We start from the raw sequence: 16,191 nt of genomic DNA, 5'->3' as shown, positions 1-16,191 counted from the left end.
AATGGTACTCTATATAAATCGTCATTGATCGAGAGTTGATAAACAACGCCGAAAACTCAGAAATAATAGAAAGATAAATGTAAGAAGGTCGATCTTTAAGATCTTTTTAATGACTCTTTATTGAAAAACATAAAAACAATTTTAGATCCGGTAACTTCGTCTCATTTGCTATTTAAAAAAGTTGGACAAATATATACTCGAAAAATTATCACAAAATCAATATTACGACCCACGAACCTCTGAGAATATTTTTCGGATTATAAAAATCCAAGATTAAATATATGATCCGGATAAATAAAATGTCGAATCGAGCAAAACATAACAACATTGCAAAATTGAGTGGTGAAAATAAAAATAAGACACCTAAAAATAGTTCATAAACGGGTTAGGATGAAAAAGTCTTTTTGAATTTTTGTTTTTGTTTTTTTTATAGAGTTTTTGAGTTGTTGAAATGTTGATAAAACTTATAAATGTATTAGTTTATAATGATAAAATACATTATTAATTTTTAAATAAAAGATATTTTAATATTTTGATTAAGAAATTAAAAATTGATTAATATGAGAATGATTGAAATTATCTTTGATTATAATTAATTAAAAAAAATTAAAAAATATATAATTTTCAAATACAGTATCATATTCATATGTAGAACTTCATTATTATTTAGGACCACTTATATATTGAAGATATTCAAATAGAATTTGTGCCTTGTTTGTAATCTTATCTTGGTATGGCGTGTTAATAAATGGACTTGTTTATTTGTTTCAATCAATATGCTAATTATGTATTTCCTATTAAAAGTGGTAAGTAGGAGTGTAGGACAAATTAGATAATTAGGTCTTAAGGATCCTTTTATTTAGTTTAATTAGTTGAGATGTCAAAATCAAGACTATATTAATAACTGAATATACATTTTTTTATATTAAATTTCCCGAATAAAATTAAAATTCACAATTAAAAAGCAAACATATTAATAGTTGATTTAGGTTGATAATTATTTTAATCCAATTTATAATTTCAAAATTTAATTATTTAATATACTCTGCATCTAAAATAGATTTAATATTGCATTTCTTAAAAAAGGAGGGATAAGGGAGGAATAAACGTGACATCACTTCATTGATTGAAAAAAAGGAAAAATTTGAGGAACGAGAAAAGAGATAACTTATTTTATTTTTTCATTCAATCCGTGTCATTACATTTCTCATTCACTCAATCAAATTTACTCCCCATCATTTCTCTTCTTCAAAATTGTTAAACAAGGTCACATGTGCTGATATTGGCAAAATCAAACAAGCCCCTAGGTCTAATGGAAGGGTAGATATGAGATGGTTTACAAATTAACATACACTTTTTAACTTTACCTATTTTTTATTTATTTATTATGTAATTAATCTAGTTTATGTTCAAATTTAGTTTCCTATTTTTTTATTTATATTAAATAATTAAAATTCATTATTAAATAAATATATTTATATGATTATTATATAAATATAATTATTTATATTTTAATATATTAATAAAATACAAGTTCAAAGTCATCTAAACTTATTAGATGGTAGTTTGTGAGAGAATATAGCCAACTATTATCTATGAATATGGTTAAGATTGTTTAAAATTTATTAGTATTTATCCATTTATGAGACCCTTGAATGAATATTTATTATATTATATAAAAATAATTACAATATATATATATATATATATATTAAAATATAAATAATTAAATTTATAAAAAATAATTAAAATAATGTTATATATTATTATGTTGTTTTATGAAATTTTTGCAGAGAGTCCGTTAATGAGTTAATCGTTCTTTTCGGAGTGTTGCTAGTTTAATAACTTATTTAGTTAACTTTATTTTATTTTTATTTTTTATTTTTATTTTTATTTTTATATCATCTTTTGTTGTGTTTAAACAATTTTCTTCATTTTTAATATAAATGGATATTTTTCAAAAATAAATAATAATAATAATAATAATTGAGATGTATATATATTAAAAATAAATAATTAAATTTATAAAAATAATTTAAATATATATATATCAAATATAAATAATCAAAATTATAAAAATAATAATTTAAATATATATATTTATAAAAATAATATTTTTTTAAATAATAATTTAAATATATATATATATATATATATATATTTATTAATGAGTTCGAATAAAATAAAATTTAAAATATAAAAAAATAAAATTAGATTAAATAACAACCATATCATAACACAAAATAAAATTACAAAAATAGTTTATGGTTCCCTTCCCTCCTTTGGGCCTAAAATCAAGCCATTTGGATTTTAGCCCAAAACCACCCTTCTATAATGAATTAAGCCCGACCATGCACCAAAAAAAAATAACATTAAAAACGAAAGAATAGGCTAAAACATATTTCATCAAAATTCTCAATTGAAGTAAATGAATTAATTTCTTAACAAGAAAATAAGTTTTAGTGATCAAGGATAAATTTATAATAATTCTCTCAGGGAGGGCCTCAATGTTTTAAGGCCAATTGGGTTAATAAAATAAATAAAATATAAATGAGTCAATGACTCAGCCCATGTAGCTATTGTAGGCTTGTAGATAAATATGTCAAGAGTTTATATTCTTGATTTTTTTTTTTTTTGACTAACGGTGGCTTAGTATTTATGATTTTTTTTTTTTGTTCACTTTAACACTTTTTATTTTCGCATAATTCAAAGTCTGGGATATTTGAGTATTTCTCTTTTTGATAGTAAAGTTTACTAAAGTTTTTCTTTTGTTCCTCCTTAATTAATGATGTTAGTAATTTACCCATTAAGTTAACAATTAAACAACACTATTTTAAATTTATTTTATAAATATAAATCTTCCTTTTCATTTTGAGAGAAAAAATAGGTCAGAAAAACCCTAGTGAAACTATTAAAACGACCAGACAATACAAATATCTTATTAAGAAACATAACATGTTCTCCTCTTTCCTCTCAAACACTTAAGAAACTGTCGCACTCAGTTGAGGTGCCATAAATGGTCCGACTCTCATATCTCCCCCATTCCTCATCCTCTTTCTTAGGATTGTTTCAAGAAATTGAACATTTGTTTCAAATCTTATACTCGAGAAAACCACCGTTTGCGGCGGAGGTTCACAGAGAATTGGCCGGAGGCACATCGGCTTGGTGATGAAGTTGGTTGACATTATTCTTTGTTTGTACCTATGCACGTAGTACCTGAATCCAATTAATAATTGAAACATGTTCATTTTAAATTTTTTCTTACGAGAAAATAATATATTAAATTATTTTATATTTTTTTTTACAAAAATAACAAAAATAATTTCCGGATGGTCTAGTACAGCACAATAAAGTCCACTTAAGACCGTCAGAATCCCCTTGTTTAAGATTATGGGCGACATATTCCATGCAAGCCCATTTAATTATTAGGCTGACAATTCCATTTTCAGACCAAATTTAATTAGTCTGTCTTAACTCTTAATCCTTTTTAGGTCATTTAATATTATTGGGCTGACATAAAACCCATTTAAAAAGTTAACGAGTCAGGTCCAATTAAATAATGCTGGGCTGAAATATGATTCAGTTTAAACGGGATGACAATTCCATTTTAGGCCCATTTAATATAATTGAGTTTGAAATAAAATTCAATTTAAAATGTTGACATGCCTATAATTTTAGATGGGTGGTAGAAAGAAAATGACATTATATTAATTTATTGACTGAAAAAAGAAAAAAATAGTATAAGGAGGTAGATTAGAAAGAAATTTTTTATTATTTTTTCAGTAATTAAATTACATCCTTCTTTCTTCTAAATTTCCTACCCCAATCATATTACATGCCCATTTAAAAAATTAAAAAACTAAATCACTCCATAAAGTCCAATTGAAATGTTTACAGAACATATATTCTATAGGTGGCCCATTTAATTTATATTCTTTAGGCGGCCCATTTAATTACTATAATAGCCCATTCTAACCTAGACTAAAATTTAAAATATTCAAATTTAAAGTTCGAATACTTGCCCATTATCAGAAATTATTAGCTGAAAATTTAATTTGAAATTATTAACGGGCCTTTTGTAATTCACTTAATATTATTAATCATTTTTCTCAAAATATTTTTTTATTATAATCAAATATCCAATTTTCAAGAATACCATTTAGATAAATTAGGAACTTCTTGATTATAATATTTCTTCAATTCTTCAAGTGTCACCGAGTTAATTTTCATTTTCAATCAAGAAACCATACAAAACTTTAAAATATAAGAAGAATAAGCCTTGAACTTTACAAAATAACAAATTAACCCATGAACTTAACTGAAAAGAACTAATTAACCAAACATCAATTAACTTTTAAATTCATCAAAAATGTATATTTATTTGTCAAAAATCATAATTTTAAAAAGAATCTAGATATGATAATTCATAAAATAAATTTTATTTTCAAATATGAAATGAGACTATTGATTAGAACCACTAATAGCCATGCATTGTACTTACCATAGGTCAGCAAAACCCGGTTTGGCTGGTACCAAAGGAGTAATTTTTTTTTGATTGTATAGGATGGATAGATATAATTGTAATACCTTTATCAAATAAAATTGTTTTGTAATCGTTTTTTTTTATGATTTGAATAATGGTTAGATATTGAATATAAATTAAATTTATGTTGATTACGGTTTTAAAATATTTTATCAAATTATATAAAAAGAATTTCTATATAACATATATTTTAATATATTAAAAATTTATATTATTATACAAAAAATAAATAAATTAAAACTCTTATAAAATAATATTGATGATATATATTATATTTGTATCTATCTTATATTAGTTTATATTATTAAGACAAAGGGAAAATGTGATATTTATGATATTATTCTAAATTAGCAAAATTTTCATGTAATGCACACGGATAAAAATAAAAACAAAATAAATTAAAAAAATATAATAATATATATTCAATGTTTAAATTTTTTAATAAATCACGAATAATATATTAAAATAAAAAATATAACGTTATCATTTTACATTTTATTCACTTCGGTAAAACAACTTATTTTTTCACATATTTTTTTCCGAATGAATCTCTCATCTAGTGACGTTACACTTCAACTTTGTTAATCAAACATTTGATTCATATTTTTTAATAATTAGCATCATGACCTCACACTTTGGTCAATCAAATAATTGATTCATATTTGTTTAACCACTTTCAAATGATATCGGTCTATTATCCCTCAGCAAATCATATCTCAATCACACTTGGTAAAAGATTGTACTTGTTTTGTTAGGTTGCAAATTTTAAACATACAAATAACATTTTTAATTTTATTTTTAACCGTTTTAAGTTTATGGGCGGGTCAACCCACAATCTTATCCAAGTATCCATTTACCCTCACATATATATTCAAATTAACCACAGCTCTCGACCTAGTAATCCGGAAACTTTAAAAATTAAGCATCATTATATATATAGATTAGTTAGTTAAAAATTTGAACTTTTATTGTTAAAATGTCTCGCGTTCATCAAATTTGGTGTTGAATCTTAAATATAAAGTGTTAGGATCGGGATCGCCGATAGGGATCGGGGTCCAGCTAAGGGTGACCGCTTACACACAACACACATAACAATTGGAACTAATCCGGTTAAGGACTAGAACCGCTCTTAACACTACACAGATTGTCACAGACAGGGGCGGAGCCAAGTGCAAGCTGGCCCGGGCTACAGCCCGGGGAGCCTTATGTATTTTATCAATAACGACGGTAAATTACCATCGTTATTGGTTATTTTCTATCGCTAAAAGGTTATTTTTCGTCGCTAAAAGGCATTAGTGACAGCAAACTATAAAACTAGCCCGGATAGATTTTTTTAATAAAAAATTAGCCCGGGTAGTTTTCAAATCCTGGCTTCGCCCCTGGTCACAGACTCTTGAACCGAGTTAAAGTGCGGAAATCTCCGTTTACATCTGAAGCAACTCACCCAGTTCGGTTTGGAAGAAATTTAGAAGGAGTCAGTTAAAGTGGGGAGAGAAAGCCGGTTCGGTTTGAGTTAATGGTATTTCGGTTCGGTTATAGTAAGTAAGACGGAATGTAAAGTAAAGAACACAAGACATAATTTTTATGGATGTTCGGAGTTGAATCTCCTACGCCACCCCTTCTTCTCAAATAGTGAGAAAGATATTCACTAACTGAAATATTCCACAAACAAACACTCACTCCGATCGAGTCTTATTTATAGCTCGTCGATTACACCACTCACATAGTGATGCAATACTTTAACACACAAGGTAAAATACACAGATTTCTTTTACAACTTTGAATCAAAAGGCTATATGAACTCAGAATGTTTTCAGGCTTGAATGTATGAAAAGCTCAGTTGATTCTTGCTCGCGCGCGTTGTGTCTTTTTGAACTACTGTTCTTGGCTTCCTTTATATAAAGAATATGACAACGGTCATATTTCTCTCTCATCCATTGATTGGTTAGCCGAACCGGTCAGGTTCAGGTGGCGTGCACGCCTTGTCATTTTGGACATCTGGTAGACATGCATTAGCCGACCTCATGTTTCAGAAGATTGCTTGTGATCTTGGATAATTAATCATCATTGCTTTGTTGCATGCTTCTGACTCGGATCACGAACCCTTCTTAGGTTCATTTCCAAGAGATTCATTACGTCATCTTTCACAGATTTTATCAATTTGAATACTTTCCCGTTGGCCTTAGGATCTTCGATTTTTGAGCCAGCCAGAAAAATGCTTCATGCGATTTTTCATCTCAGTCGATCCGGTTGGGAGAGTAAAACTGTTTTTTTCTATTGTCCGGATCCTTTGAGACAATGTATCTTAACCGGTCCGGTGCGGTTACCTGCAAAAGGAATATTGAGACTAGTTAAGTTCTTTTGTCCGGTTAAAATTAACTTACTCAATTTGGTGTTGAATCTTAAATATAAAGTGTTGTTAGCCTAGTTGGTTACAAAGTTGTACTTGTTTTTGTTAGGTTGCAAGTTTGAAACATACAAATATAATTTGTAATTTTATTTTTAACCGTTTTAAGTTTATGGACGGGTCAACCCACAATCCGACCCAAATATTCATTTACTCTCACATATATATCTAAATTAACCACAACTCTCAACCCGATAATCCGGACACTTTAAAAATTAAGCAATATTATATATATATATATTATTGAAAAAGAATAATAAGTTGATAAATAAATAAAAAAACTTAAGCTAACCAAGTTTTTGCTTAACCTGAAAGTATAAAATAATTTTTTCCTTCATAGATCCCCAAAGCCTAATTTATAATTTTGTTTGATTGAACTAAATTATAAAATAATAATAATATCCATTTGTATGGTGCTTAGGCAAGAAAATTCATTAGCACGATCTAGGCACCACTGAGTCGGCCATATAAGACACGAGTATTTATAACTGAGCCAGAATGTGATTTATTTGTGCACAACTCTTTTCTTCTTACAAACCAATTTTTTTTTTTTAAATTCTTTTTACTTTTTATTATTCCAAATATATATAATGTGACTAAGTGTAGGAAGTAGAAAAAAAAAAGTTAGTATTCATAAGCCAGTAATGTATGAGTTTATGCGTTTCTTATTAAGGATCCCGATAATTATAAAGTGATCACCGATCAATTAAGTTTTATTTTGTAATTTTCATGTATTATGTATTGATTTAAATATTCAAAATATTATAATAGAGTAAAAAAAAGTTAGTTTTTTGAATTTTTTTTTGAGAAAAATTAAACCGACATAATATATATACATACAATTTAATAAAATTTATTTTTATTAAGAATTAGACGCCTAATAGAATAATATTATTATTTTAAATAGTTAGGGGATAATATTTTTTAGGCATATATATATATATAATTAATTAATTAAAAATTATATATATATTTATATATATTCACACAATCTCCGTTAAGATTATAGTAATATTTTTTTTTATATAACTTTTGCTTTATTAGTACGTAGTAAGAATAATAATTAAACATTTTGTAAAATAAAATATTAATTTTAAGTATTATTTTGAAAAATGATTTAATATTAGTTAAAAAAATATTAAATAATATGTAATTTTAATCATTAAAAGGAAATTAATTAAATTGAAACAATATAATAAATTTAAAAAATACAAGTAATTAATGTGATTTTTTTATATTGTGTAAAAAGATTAAAATAAAAAAATAGCAATAATAATATAATAAAGTGATAATATATATATATATATAAATTTATTTATTTATTTATCTATAGACATAGATATATCTATTTATACCGACTTAATTTAGAGTAATGGTATATTATTAATATTAAATTTAAAAAAAACATTAAGTATTTTTTAATATGTAATTTTAATCGTTTAAAAAGTAATTAAATTGAAATTAATATAATAAATAAAAAAAATAAGTAACTAATAAAGATATTTATTTTGAATAATATTAATAAATTAATTAATTTTTGTCTAGTATAATATTAAGATTAATATTAAATAATTGTTAGAAAAAATATATATTATATACATACTAGCTACTTATTTATTTATAAAAGGACATAGCCCAAAGAAATCCTCACACTGATTTTATCCTAATTATTCTTTTCTTTCATTCCTGCTTACTCAATTTTTAATTTTTAAAATTTTGCATGAGCGTTGAGAATAGTATAAACGAAGTTGCTAAAGAAGTTTATGTCAATGATATTCTATATAAATACTAAGAGTTTTGGTGTTGTGCCGGCTATCACCGTGCCCTCACCGCAGTATACAAGTACCACCTCCTCCTTCATGCTTTAATTATTATTCTCTATTATGCTTGTAATCTAAAAAATAAAAAAAAATAAAAAAAAGTGTAATTTATATGACATTTTTTTTTGTATTTCCTTTTATTCTCATGTTTGTTTTCTTTTAAGTCTTGCAAAGTTAACCAATAATGTTGTAAAAATAGTTTTATTTTGATGTATTGGATTGATCAATATAATTGTAATACCTTTAATGAAATAAAATTATATTAATTAAAATTTGTTCTTTTTAGTTAGATATTAGTTCTAAATTAAATTTATAATATTACTAATAAATTTCATAAGAAAACACAAAACACACATATATATATATATGATATATTCAATTTGATGAGGTATAAAATGATAATGGGATTTATGAAGGCCTTAAATTATGGGTTTCATGAATTTGGGCACAAATATACCTAGTTATTCTAAAATGATAAAATTATATAAAAATTTCAATATATTGAAAATTTAAATTATTATAAAGAAATAAATTTAAAACTATAAAATATGAAAAAATAAAATACTAGTTATATTATAAATTTAATCGTAACATAAAATTTTAGATTGAAAATTGCATAACAAATTATTTGCAAGAAAACTCTGAATTGAAAATATAAACAGATTTCTAACTATGTATAATTTAAGCATGGTTAAAGTTAACCCATTAACCAATAATAATGAGAAAAATGGAGTAAAAATACTCATTCTTTATCTTGAAATTACACTTTTAGGTTAGATGTTTTGTTTATTAGGCTTAGCCATTAAAATCATTCTAACTATACAAAAGTACAAAAGAAAAAGGGTTGATGTTTGTGATATTATTCTAAATATAGGGATAATGATAAATCAAAATGATTTTTTTTGTGAAAAAAAATAATAAGTTTATAAAAAAATAAATTAAGTTTCTATTTTTTATTTTATTTTATTGACCAGACAATATCAAAATTATTTATTTTGTTGATGAATCTAAAAAACATTAAGCTTATAATTTTTTAATTGACCTGAATTCCGAAAATAATAATAATCAATTTATATCGTGCCTAGGCAAGAAAAGTCTTCAGCACGAATGAGTCGAGCTTACAAGATCCGAAAAAAAAAATATCTAGCACGAATGTGGGAGATTCATCCAAATGTTCAGGTTTCTTTGACAATCTCTATTTACGCACTTACGCATACAAATGAAAATACAAGGAAAATGAAAATACAAGGAAAATGAAAATACAAGGAAAATGATATTTTTTAACCAAATATTGAGATTTACATATCTGTATTGAAGAATAACTAGAATTAGTAATATTAAATAATTAAGGTATTATCAATTACTCACTAAAGGTATAAACTTATCAAGGTAAAAATTCTATTTATTATTATGGGGATGTTGACCAATTGTGCAATAATATATTATAAACCAATATTCCTAAAGAATTACTAATTACATAATGCATCAACTGCTCTTTGTTGTATAATGTTGTGGAAGCAAATAAATATTTGTTATATGATAGACTTATTGTTAATCATTTCCATTCTCAAACATCATTTACTATAAAATTTTTTTTAGTAAAAAACCATGCATGACAGAAACTATAAGATGTTTTTTTAAATATTTAATCTTTTTGTGTTCAATGGTGCAATATCATTCTTACTATATGTGATTTATGTGATTGATCTGAAGTGTCTTTTTATAAGAATTGTCCATTAATTTACAACTTGAAAATTTTTAACCTAATAAAGAATAAAGTTCAAACATATATCAAATATATTTTGAAAGAGTAAAGAATAAACATATTAATGTTTCAAAATTTTAAGAAAATTTAATAATATTAATATTAATAAAATATTTAAAAATGTAATTGCCATCAAACAACATTCCTCTAAAATGGTAGATATAAAGATATTCTTTGATTGAGTATTGAATTATTTATTGCTTAATTGTGTAAACTCATTTCTTTAAATGATTCCAACTGATATTCACTCTTTTATTAGAATAAACATCTACCAACATGAAAAAGTTTAATCTAATTAAAAAAATCAATATAAAATAAATAAATTATGAAAGAATAAATACTAAACATATTTATAATTTAAAATAATAAAAAAAATTAACAACAAAAAAATTAAAAGTTATTTAAAATATAGTTATCTTTAAATCATAACGATCTAAAAGTAGGTTATCTTAATCTCAAACCTTTAGCATTTTAGTATATTTAAAATTCTCAAACCGACTAAATCATTAAAATTAAATTGAATATCAACAAAGATTAATTTATTTTATAATTTGAAAAATATATTTTTAATTTAAAATTAATGATTAAAAATGCATATATTTAAAAAGTTATTTAATAAATATTCAATTAAATTAGTAAATATTATATGGTCAAATAAATTAAGAAAATGAATAAAAAATTAATTATATAAATAATAAATAGGTAGAAAACATGTAAAAATTATATTAATTTTATTAAATACATTATAAATTTAATTATTTATATATTTAAATTATTATTTTTATATAATAATATAATAAATGTTATCATCAATTAATATTTTTACAAATATTACTCCATACTAATTAATTTAAAATATTTTAAAAATTATAATACAATAACTTAATAAAAAAGATTACAATTATCTTATTTTAAAATTCATTTATATCTCAATGAATACACAATTGATAACATCTCGTATTACTTTTTGGCTATACATAAAAAAAAATTATGTTTCCTCAAGTGACTCGACATTACCGACCTTATCATAAAAGAGAATTTTATACCGACTTGACATTATAGACCATCACCCATTCTTACTTTGAAAATTAAGCACAACCTACAAGTCATATCGAAAATCTCATATCCTATTTTGAATATTTTGTTTCATCTGCGACTCGTCATATTATCGACCACATTCTACTCTCACATTGTGCATTTTGCTATATCCAACTTGTCATTATCGACCAACAACTATCCTCACTTCGAACATAATGCACCAACCAACTCATAATTATCATAATTATCGATCACTTTAGACCCTCATTTTGAACATTTTGATCACATAATCAAATGTATATATTTTCCACCAGCCCAAGCTCATTGCATAATCATATATATTTTGATCACATAATCACCCTTATATATATATGGTGCTTGACTTCCCCCCAGCCCAAGATCATTGCATAATCAAATGTGAAAGAAAGTAAGTACATACAAAAATGTTGATTTAAGTCACTATAATATTTTCTCTTCAACCATTAATGACTTTGTTTTTTTAATCTTAAAATAAATAAAGATATAAATAATGAGAATATTATTTGTTTGGGTGAAGACTTTGAACCGAAGTTGTGATCTGTAGTTAATAAAAGCTTTGTTTTAGTTGAGATCTAGATATCCCATACATGGTTGTGAGTAAGAGAAAGATGTGAGAGAAGTATTTATAAAATAAAAATTATTCAATATTTTATATAAACTAAATATTGAAGTTAAGTTAATATTAATGTTGGATAATCGGATTTTAAGCTAGAAAAAATTAAGATGAATTTCCCTCATCCAAGCAAGCAAACAGGCTCGCAACAGATTCAAGTCACACAAAAATAAATAAATAAAAAGAAGTCAAACTGAATTTAAATGTCTCCATCTGCTTAATTAATCAGTTAAGTTGTCCATAATAAAGTTTTCTGTTTATTTGAGTGATGTTTAACATAATCATAAATAACAATATAATCAAACTAACGTCATGTTACTTTATGATAATAAATAACAGTATAATCAAACTAGGTCATGTTACTTTGTTTGTTTGGTAATTGTTTATATGGAGAAAAGGACATTACCAGTAAGATCCAAATGATATGTAAATATATGGGAGAAATAAATATATGGGAGAAAAGGACAAATACATAACCAGTGAAATCCATTTGTTTAGAACATGAAAATAAAATCAGCAAGATACATTAATGACAAGTGCAGAGAGATTATTCTATCTACCTTAAAATTTGTTTAGAAAAATAGATTAAACAAAATATATATATATATATACAAATAATTAAACAGACAAACTAGTATTCAATAAAAGTCTCCCATCATCTTTCATTCTTTTCTTTTTCATTTTTTTTTTGGAATTTGAAAGTAATAATTCCTTTTAAATTAGTTTAAAAAGATATTTTCATGGATCAAATAATTATGATATAAAATTTATTAAAAAAAAGTCAATACATATAATAGCATGTGTTACTATGAATCAAACATATTCAAATTAATAAATAAAACTAAATACATATTTACTCAAAAATATATTTTTAAAATCTAATTTGCCCATAATGCCCATTTTCTTATAATTATATATATATATATATATATATATATATATTAAAATATCTATGTATATTAAAAATGATAAAAAAATCGTCAATCAATTAGACCAATCATAATCATACTTAAATCTAATCATCGAAGACTAAAAACTATTCAACTCTTTTACAAATTTACAACACAATTTTGATAGATAAGTCTTATTAAAGGAAACAAGATCTTGAATATTTAGACCTCATTTATTTTTAAAACACAAAATATTATCCCAATTAACTAGATGACAAAATAATAAGTTATTTTTTTTTAAAATTTACATATTACTCTATCTATTTTTACTGTAACACTCTTGGAGAGAATGAATGACCACATCATATATGTGAGCATAGATAACAACACACTCTTAATGAGAATTAACCGACCCCATTTCGAGATTATTTCGATTTTCTATGTAAACCGCTTACATTCTATTTTAGTGATAATCGAGTCTCAAATGACATTGGATCGTAATTTAGCACCAATGACATACTAATGTAGGTTGACAAAAAACTGTCAATTCTGAACTCCAACACATTTATCAGCTTCATTATTCTTCTATTCGAGACATAATCTAAGAAAAAGATGTTTGACTTATTAAGATTAACTTAAATACTAGAACATGCACTGAATAACCATATAATATTTCAAAGGTGTTTAAAATTCATATAGGTAGCTTGAACAATGCAAAGTGTGTCATCAACAAAAAAATAAATGTGATATGTCAAAAAAGAGATTTTATTGACCCACAACTCACTCCACGAATGAGTCCCAAATTTCTGCGAAAACCATGATTTTTTAAAAGGCTTATATACCATGACGAACAAAAAAAGGAGAGTCAATCACCATGTCTGATCCCTCGGGAGCTCTCAAAAAATCCCCGAGAACTTCCATTAACAATGACAAAAAAATTAATCGCCGAGAAACAAAATTTAATCCGGCCAATCCCTAAGAACTCTCATTAACATTTATAAAATCTTAAATTATTTTTATAATTAATAATGCATTTTGACTTGTTAATATATATAAGTTAACTCACACATAAATTAATATGAAACCTATAACAAATGACATTTTAGCGATAATAAAATGAGTATTTAACGACGATGTTTATGAAATACATGATAAACTGACGATCTTTAACGACTATTTATTTAATATTGTTGAAGACAACAATAAACAATATAGCGTCATTTAAGACTATCTAATAAAATGTGAGATATGTAGCATTATAAATAAGTAACATGTGCGGACCTACACATTTTAGTATCCATTCGCAACACATCATTCTAAGGTAAAATTTAAGTTTTATGTCAATTTCATATTAGCAACTTCAGTTGAAGACTAATTTAAATGTAAGTAATTTAAAAAAAAAACTGTATTTAATTTTAGTCAAAGAGAAATGATTGGGGGAGGAAATTTAGGAGATTAAATTTTAGAGGGAATGACATGTCGCAATCTGATTGGTTGAAAAAATAACAAATTTTCTCTCTTCGACTTTTATCATTTTCCAGCTAGTGATGTGGTGACACATCATTCTCTCTCCCAAATTCTCTCCTCCTATCACTTCTCTTAGTCAAATTCACTTGAAGACTTCATCATTTATCCTTGGTTTTTATCTGTCCGATTCATATTTCTCATCAGCCTCCAATTATCTAAAGCATCCTAGACTTAACAATAGAAAAGAAAATGGGAATTCCTCTCCATTTGATTAACTTAATTTTGATGAAATTGATCGTTTATTATATTATTGCTTCTTCTAAATTCCCTTCAATTTTATCGCGGCGCTACGATGACATTATGTCATTTCAGACTATTTTCTCACATACATATAGTTACTACTTATAATTACTAGCGTCACGATCTCATAATTAAGAAAAACACATAAAAACTAACTAGCTAGGAAAGACTATTTATGAAGCAATATATCTAACTATGGTAATTAACATACTTTAAGAAGATAATTTGACGCTTACTTGGAGGTATGTTAACACATGTAAACCATACTTTAAGTATTATGCAAATAAAGTTTCTCTTGGGGTATATATATATACGTCAATTTTATGGAACAAATATTTCAGGAAGTCACATTTTTTATATATTGAAAACTGAGAGCTCCATTAGATTATGAATATGTTGAAGAATGTCCAAATTATATATGGGATTTCAAATTATGGGGTATAGAAGATAATATATAGTCATGAACTTTTGGTATTTTTTTTTTTTTTTGAAAAGAATCAGATAATTTTGTCAAATATGAAAGGTAAGTTATTATGTATAGGAGTAAAGTAGTTAATTTTGGCAAATACAAAAATATGGTAGACTATAATTATATTAAAGAGTTGTTCCAACTAAAATTATCCACGGCGGTATTCTAAATGATATCTTAGATAGTTAATGTCGTTTGTGTCTTCAGTAGGTGAAAAGGACGTAGTTTTCTTTGGAGCATTACTGGTATTTAATGAGTTATGTCTGGAATCATTATGCGTATTCGAAAACATGGTGAGGCCGCTATCATCTTGACATTAATGATGTTTGATTTTGGCTAATAGTTCATTGCCCTTTTGAAACTTTTTTACACAAATATTATGATTTATTAGTTGGGCTTAAATAAGTACTCATCTCATAATATCATTGCATCAATATTTTAAAATGAAAAAAATAGTTATATTAAAGAAATGAAGAAATGAATATTAATATGAAGAAGACTGACTTAGTACACGATACCAACCAAACAAGACCTTAAAATGCACATGTTGCCATGTTGGAGTCTATATAAATGAGAGGATCGGGAAGAATTGGAATTCACACCATTCTCATTCTATCATTACCATTAATCCAAATTTTCACTAATATTTGTCTCTTTCTCTCTTCATCATTTGCATTCAGCTGAGAGCCTGAGATTTATGGGTATTTATTTCTCTCTATTTAATTTAATATTGTTAATTATTTGAGGGTTAATATTAATTTATTAATTAATTAATTAATATACATTTTAGGTGAGGAGGAAATCAAGTGTGTGTCGGCACACCTTATTGATGGAGATGGT

The sequence above is a fragment of the Impatiens glandulifera genome, chromosome 1 (genome assembly GCF_907164915.1).
Source record: "Impatiens glandulifera chromosome 1, dImpGla2.1, whole genome shotgun sequence".
Classification (NCBI taxonomy): domain Eukaryota; kingdom Viridiplantae; phylum Streptophyta; class Magnoliopsida; order Ericales; family Balsaminaceae; genus Impatiens; species Impatiens glandulifera.
The sequence above is the reverse complement of the archived record's forward strand: the minus strand, read 5'-3'. Positions refer to the sequence as shown.